The sequence below is a fragment of the Schistocerca serialis genome, chromosome 8 (genome assembly GCF_023864345.2).
Source record: "Schistocerca serialis cubense isolate TAMUIC-IGC-003099 chromosome 8, iqSchSeri2.2, whole genome shotgun sequence".
Taxonomy (NCBI): Eukaryota; Metazoa; Arthropoda; class Insecta; order Orthoptera; family Acrididae; genus Schistocerca; species Schistocerca serialis.
The window spans coordinates 546,190,550-546,198,367 of record NC_064645.1 but is presented as its reverse complement, the minus strand read 5'-3'; the positions used below and the strand labels follow the sequence as shown (position 1 = coordinate 546,198,367).

Here is a 7,818-nt window from a genome sequence, read left to right as displayed (position 1 = left end):
CGGTCGAAAGCGAAGGCGGTACTGTACACTACACTGTTATTGAAATAAGAGGTTGTGCCTAGTAAGCACTCGAACACACAAGAAATTACAAAAATAAGCTAGTAACATCACAGATAACTGAAAATAAGTCGCTCCTGTTTGAATCTCGTAAAAATATGCAAAAAACGAGCGGTGTACTCGCCTTATTAGTAGCAGGAACTAGCGGTGCGCTCTCGCTGACGGTCTAACTGACTCTGCGCGCATCCACAAAAGATGATGTACATCTGGCACAACAACGACGGTGTGTTGTACTACGAATTGCTTCCCTGAGGCGTAACCGGCAGTGCTGAGATTTACTGTCAACAACTGACATGCCTTGCTCACGCAGTCCAAAAACAACGATCAGGAAGACTGCTACTATGCCATAACGTCCACTGGCATTCTCCTAGACTGTCAAGAAACACTGTACAAGAATTTGGTTGGTATGTCATTCCGCAGTCACCTTACTCACCTGATCTTGCGCCCTCACATTTTCACCTTTCCCGCTGTCTGTCAAACAACCTTCATACGACTCCCTTTCCGGATGAAAATGCACTCCAAACGTGGCTCGATGTGTTTTTCGCCACAAAACCACGTGATTTCTACATAGTGGGATCGGAAAGTAACCTCAGCGTTGAAAGACTGTTGTAGAGAGTGAAGGTGAATGTACTGTATTATTGATGATTAAAGTCTCTGTTGTATGTAAAAATGGTTCAAATGGCTCTGAGCAGTATGGGACTTAACATCTATGGTCATCAGTCCCCTAGAACTTAGAACTACTTAAACCTAACCAACCTAAGGACAGCACACAACACCCAGCCATCACGAGGCGGAGAAAATCCCTGACCCCGCCGGGAATCGAACCCGGGCGTGGGAAGCGAGAACGCTACCGCACGACCACGAGATGCGGGCCTCTGTTGTATGTATGAGTTGTTTTATGCACCAGTTGTAACTTTCCCGTTAAATAAAAAAATATATAAAATAATGATGTGTAACCTTTCCGAACTGAAAATAGAAAGTAAAAATAATTAAATTTGGACAGTTAAATTCTGACGTATGAAAACTGATAAATCTTAAATCATGAAAAACTGATAAATTTTGAGTTGAGCAGTGCTACGCCATGGCCCTGTCAAATCAATGTGAATCTATCTGTGAGAAATAAACTGAAAAATTCTTACCTCGTGACAGTGTCGCCGGATAAAGCTGTCTGTATATCTGCTCGTAAATGGCACAGCTTAATGCAATGCTGGCCTATCTACTAATACTGGATAACATATGTCTGAGATCTGAATTACTAGAAAAACTGACCTTACTTAGTGACATAGCTGCACAGCTGGTCGTCTGATTACAAAAGAGCACATGACTATGATCTGACAAAAATTCTGGAATATTTTAATTTAGATAAATGTCTGCATCGGGACAGGCAATGACTTAAGGGGAAATTATACTTTTATAGTTTGCTGCTGAAAACAATTATATTCTGAAATTTTTTACGTTATTGATAAAGATCTACAATCCATTGCACGGGAAAATTGAATACATTACAAATCTGCGTCAACTGGTGCTGATGATTCACAAAAGAAAAGATTGAAACAAATTCATATTAACATCTCAGACAAGTGACTTAACGACGCGCATGCCGATAAAAATAATAAAATTTACCTTACAATAGATGGTTGACTTAATTACACTGTTGATTTTTCATTATATTAACAATTAATCATTGGTTCGTCATCATCTAATTCCAAGGCACCATTTAGCTCTGCAGGCTGACCACAATTATTATTCAGTTCCATATAATAAAATTTTACAATTTGTTCTGCACTGTGACTTCAACAACTACTAACTATAAATTGCGCTGTACCAGCGACAGACTACAACTACACTGTAGCAGCGAGCGATTGCAACTGCCGCAGAGACTGCTCTGACCTGCGACGCTATTGCAGCTTTCTTTTAACAGGGCAAAGATATTTTATGTCTCAGGCAGCGCCGTTGAATTGTCGTTCTAGCAAGTGAGCAATACATCAAGATTACATTTGCTCCAGCAGGGTGGTGAATCCCTTACACAGCCTAATAAATAGAGAGTCGTTTGCGAAAATAAAGGAACAGTTTAGGTTTCACAGGGTAATTCTCAAGCGCCAATCTATGTCTCCTACGGTACCGAATGATATTACAACCCCTCCTTCTCTGTTTGTTTCTGGGAACGTAACTAAAACATCAAAATAGCGCTATTTATGTAATTAGGATTCAGTTTTATGGCTGGGTTTGATACGATCTGTTAAGGGAACGACAGGTTTATTGAAATAATGGTTTCATCGTTTTAGCTATCATTATTACTAGGGAATCCCGCAATGCTTCATAACTACTAAATAAGTACGGAAGTTGGATATACGCCCTAGTCTCATTCTACCCATTTCTCTGTCCTTCTCTTCCTTCTCCACTTTCTGCCCATTCCCCGCCCCTATCCCTTTCTATCCAAGTCCCCTTTGCTACTAAATCTGACCTTCACCCCTGTATATTGTTATTGCGAATAAAACATTGATAGGGGATTGAATTTGCTTAAAATGAATATGTATATCGGTTCGAATCATTGATATATGGAGTATAAGAGACCTCTCCTGCTGCTGAATTTATGTGGATAATAGCTTCAGCGACAATATTTCCCATAGTTTTAATCTGCAGATAGGCAAGTTTACAAAATGTCTGACGATTTAGATTCTGCAGCAGTATTCTACTCGTAAGCCGATAATCCATAAATACAACAGGACAGCCGAGCGACGTGACACAATGTTTAGCTCGCATTCGGGAGGATAACGGTTCAACCCCGCGTCCGGCCATCCTGTTTTATATTTTCGGTTATTTCCATAAATTGCTTCATTCAAATGAAAGGCCACGGCCGATTTGCTTCCTGATCCTTCACTAATCCGATGGAACCAATCAACTCGTTGTTTGGTTCCCTCCCCCAAATCAACCAATCAGTCAATCAGCCAACCAACGTATCAATTTTCGGTTAAAACCAACTGCAGTAAACAGTTGTTTTCAATACAGGTGTTAAAATTATTAAATATAAAACTGAATGGAAAGTGCTATAGTCCGTCCGCTATGGACGTTTTTCTTCAAGTCAATTGTAGACCCAAACAACCCGCTGAGCAACTTTTAAGTTGCATCTTCTGGTGTACAGAAATACAATGTCATATAGTGTCGGGAGGAGTTACAGAATGCCGCAGAGTAACTGTTGGCGTGGCTACGCAAAATTATCAGGCATCAACTGATAAGAAACGATCATAAATTGATTGATTACTGGTTAAAATATGTTCTTGTCGGTGTATGTCAAGCAACAGACAATGTCTCTAATAGATGTTACTGAGCGAAGTACTGGGCCCAAAACCCGACACGTTCATGTGTGTTTGTCACCAACATAGCAGCCGACAACATAAGCTATGAGCATCCCAAGTGTTGTCGAAGCGTATGCTGTGGCTGCCGCCACAGTACTGAAAAGGTGACAGAAACTGAACTGTTCCATTGAAAATAGGGCGGAACTGCTGCACGAAAAATCTGAAGAAATGGAGAGAGAACTGGTTTATACAAGAGTCAAAATATCTTTCGGTGCAACTAAAAGCAAAGATATCAAGGTTAAGGGCGCAAGTGGAATTCAGCTGTTAAAAGCAGATATGATAGGATGGGTGGAGAGAGTACATTGAACGTCTCTATGGATGTGTTTGTTGACATGACAGAAGAAGAAACGATAGTCGATCTGGAACACATAGGGGATCCTGCACTACAGAGATTAACTGAGCTTTGAAGACATGCGATGAAATAACGCAGAAGACGCAGATAACGTTACTTCGAAATTTCTAAAATCTTTCGTGGATGAGGCAGCGAAAGTACAATTCAAGTTCTTGTATAGAATAAATGGGACTGGAAACATACAATCGCCTTTTCGGAAAAACATCATCCACACAGTTCCGAAGATGCTAACGCCACATAAGTATAAAAGCTGTCGCACATCAGCTTAGTTGCCCATGCATGCACGTTGCTGAAAAGAATAATATACAGGCGAACGGAAAAAGAAATTTAAGATCTGCTGGAGGACGATCAGTTTGGTTTTAGTAAAGGTGTAGCCACCAGTGTGGCAGTTCTGACGTCGACCTTGATAGTGGAAATAAGTCTTACAAAAAATTGATACTCGTTAATAGGATCTGTCGACCTACAAAAAACGTTAGACAATTTAAAATGGTCCAAAAACACGGGATAGTAGAAATGAGCTGTAGAGGATGACGAAAATACACAGTATTTAGAAGAACCAAGAGATGAAAGAATCGAAGGCCAAGGGTTATGTGTTGGGATCAGGGACGTAGTACTTGGCCGCCTCTGTTCAATCCAGCCATCGAAGAAACTATGACGGAAATAAAAGATAGTTTTAGGAGATGAATTAAAATTCGGGATGTGAGATTATAAATGATAAGATCCACACGTGGCATTGCTGTCTCTAGAGGAAATTAATAAGAGCTGCGGGAATAGATCAGACAGTCTAATAAGCACTTACTATGGACTGAGAGTAAACCGACGAAAAATAAGAATAATGAGGAGTAGTAGAAATGAGTTAAGCGATAAACTGAAAATCGCATTTGGGGACCACCAAGTAGACGATGTGAAGGAGTTCTGCTCTCTTGGAGTGTGACAGCCATAATAATGAGGACATAAAAAGCAGATTAGCTTAGGCAAAGAGGGATTTCCTGCACAAAAGTAGTCGGTAAATATCAAACATTGGCCTTAATTTGAGAAAGAAATTTATGATAATGTACGTCTGGAGCACAGCATTGAATGGGGGGAGGGGGGGGGGGGAGAGGAGTGACCAGAACAAACGACAATTGAAGCGTTTTAAATGCAATATACAGAAGGATGTTGAATACTAGTTGGAATGATAAGAAAGAGCACGATCTCCGCAAACTCTGTCAGGAGAGGAACATGTGGAAAACATTGAGAAGAACTAAAATTACTATAAGACATTGTTAAGACATGAAGCTCCATGGCAGCAGAAGGAAACATAAATGGTATAAGCACTAGAAGACAGAGATTAGAACCTATCCAAGTAATAATGGCACAAATAGTCGTGTCGTTGTTATACAAATTAATTGTTAGCCTTGGAGGTAGGAGCTGATTTCTGTCTTGAGTGTCCTCTGACTTGAGATTGCAACTTGACTGTAATAAGGCACGATTTACCAAACGCTCTCTTACACTTTCCCGCCATTGTTTCATGAAGGACTATCGAACAGGTACGCCTGACTCCACTCACTTCGCGTCTCAGTGACACACAGCTCGTGTAGTATTAGTTGCAAGCGACTTTATTCTATCGAGTATAGACTGGGTAGTCTACGGTGTCATTGTAGGAGGTGCAGACAGTCCTGCGAAGTAGTCGTTGTACGAACACTTTTTTTCGAAAACTTCATTGAATAGCTCGTTCGACCGCTCACGCGCAATGGAAATATGTTAGACCTTTTAGCTAGAAACGGACCTGACTTTATCGACGACGTCAGTAGACGGACAGAGATTTGTGTCCATGATGTCATCACAGTGACCATGGTTACTAAAGTTAGTAAATAAATCAAGAAGCCTGAGCAGAGGCGATAAGCAATTGTTAGCATCCGACTTCAACAATGAATTGACGTATTTAGTTACATGGACGCAGAGGAATTATGGGTAAAATTTAAATGGACTGTATGTGGTGCTCTGGGAAAGGAGATTAAGAACGGAAAAGAATCTCGGTTCAAAAGACAACGCGCAAATAACGGCAGACTAAGGTTAGTAGAATTTTGTTTATCTGTTAAAATATGAATTTGTGAAGCGTAGAACAGCTACCACCGTCATATCGTAGTTAAAGATCTAGCAGAAAACCCGAGAAAATGCTGATCCTACGTAAAATGTTTAAGCAGGTCTGAGGTTTCTACCATGTCACTCGTTGACCAGTCTAGTGCGGCAGTAGAGGACAGCAAAAGGGAAGACCAATTTTAAATTTCGCATTTGAACAACCGTTCAAATAGGAGAGTCGTACAAACATACTGTCGTTTGACCATCGCATATACTCCCTTATAGACGAAGTAGTAATAAACATCCCTGGCGTAAAGAAACAATTGGAAGTGTTCAAAGCAAATAAGTCGTCAGGTCTGGATGGAATCCCAACACGGTTTTAAAAATACTCTACGGCATTGGCACCTTAGTTACCTTGCTCTCGCGGTTCTAGGCGCGCAGTCAGGAATCGTGCGACTGCTACGGTCGCAGGTTCGAATCCTGCCTCGGGCATGGATGTGTGTGATGTCCTTAGGTTAGTTAGGTTTAAGTAGTTCTAAGTTCTAGGGGACTAATGACCACAGCGGTTGAGTCCCATAGTGCTCAGAGCCATTTGAACCATTTAGTTACCTTGCATTTACAGCAGATCTCTCGCCCAGCGCAGAGTACCAATCGACAGGAAAAAAGCGACGGTGACTCCCGCGCATAAAGTTAAAAAAACGGACCCGCAAAAATTACAGACAAATATCCTTGACATCGATTCGATGCCGAATTCTTGAACATATTCTGAGCTCGAATATAATAAATTTCCTTGAGACAAAAAATCTTCTGCACACGAATCAGAGCGGATATAGTAATCATCGCACGTACTAACTCTGCTCGCCTTTTCTCACATGATATCCTGCGAACTATGGCCACAGGCAGATTTCATACTCCTAGATTTCCGAAAGGCATTTGACACTTGCCCCACTACAGACTGTTGACGAAGGTGTGGGCATACGGTATAGGTTCCAAGATATGTGAGTGGTTCGAAGACTTCTTACGTATCAGAATCCAGTACGTTGTCCTCGACCACGATCATTCATCAGAGGCAAGGCATCGTCAGGAATGCTTAGGTAGCTGTACCAGGATACAAGACGACTCAGACGAAATTTCTCCTTTATGAAGATGGTATCTGTTCTTTCGGGCATGTCCGAAAGAACAGATACCATCTTCATACAGTTAAGGCTAACCTCCTTCTTCTGTGCGGATGCACATGTATTGCCCGAACTCTTACGGGATTCGGTAAGATTGTCTGCCGCGAGTAATGAGTGTAATGGGCAGGGGCACTACGAATGTAGTGTGTGGTATTAAGTTGGGAATGCGGGTCTACAGGGAACGCGTGTAAGGGAAAAATCCCTACAGTCACACTATCGTCTGTGCCCTCGGTGGCTCAGATGGATAGAGCGTCTGCCATGTAAGCAGGAGATCCCGGGTTCGAGTCCCGGTCGGGGCACACAGTTTCAGCTTTCCCCGTTGATATATATCAACGCCTGTCGACAGCGCAGGGTCTTGATTTAATTATCAAATTTCTAGTTGCTGTGATGAGTGAGTAGCTAGCTCTGAATGTAGAATAATGTAATTTAAGGCAGATGAGTAGGAAAAACCTACCCACACGGTCCGAATACAGCATTAGTAGTGTGTTGCTTGACATAGTCACCTCGATTCAACATCTAGCCATAACGTGGCAGAGCAATATGAAATAGAAAGAGCATGTAGCGATTGTACTAGAGGAGGTAAATGGTCGCGTTATTGGGAGAACCATAGGAAAGTGTGGTTCAACTGTTAAACGAACTGCTTATAGGCCAATAGTGCGACCCCAGTTTGCGTAGTGCTCAACTGGGATCCGCACCATGTCCGATTAATGGTAGGCATCGAAGCATTTCAGAGGCGGCTCATAGATTTGTAGCTGACAGGGTCGAACAACAAGCAAGTATTACGGAGGTGCTTCGGGAATCCCAGGGCGACGTTCTT

General features: G+C 41.8%; 1 non-coding gene across 1 annotated transcript; it reads left to right on the top strand.

Annotated features, from left to right (window-relative positions):
- The first annotated feature begins 7,225 nt into the window (after positions 1-7,225).
- Positions 7,226-7,300, top strand: Trnat-ugu (transfer RNA threonine (anticodon UGU)). The gene has a single exon. It is a non-coding gene; the product is annotated as a tRNA-Thr (tRNA).
- The last annotated feature ends 518 nt before the right edge of the window (positions 7,301-7,818 follow it).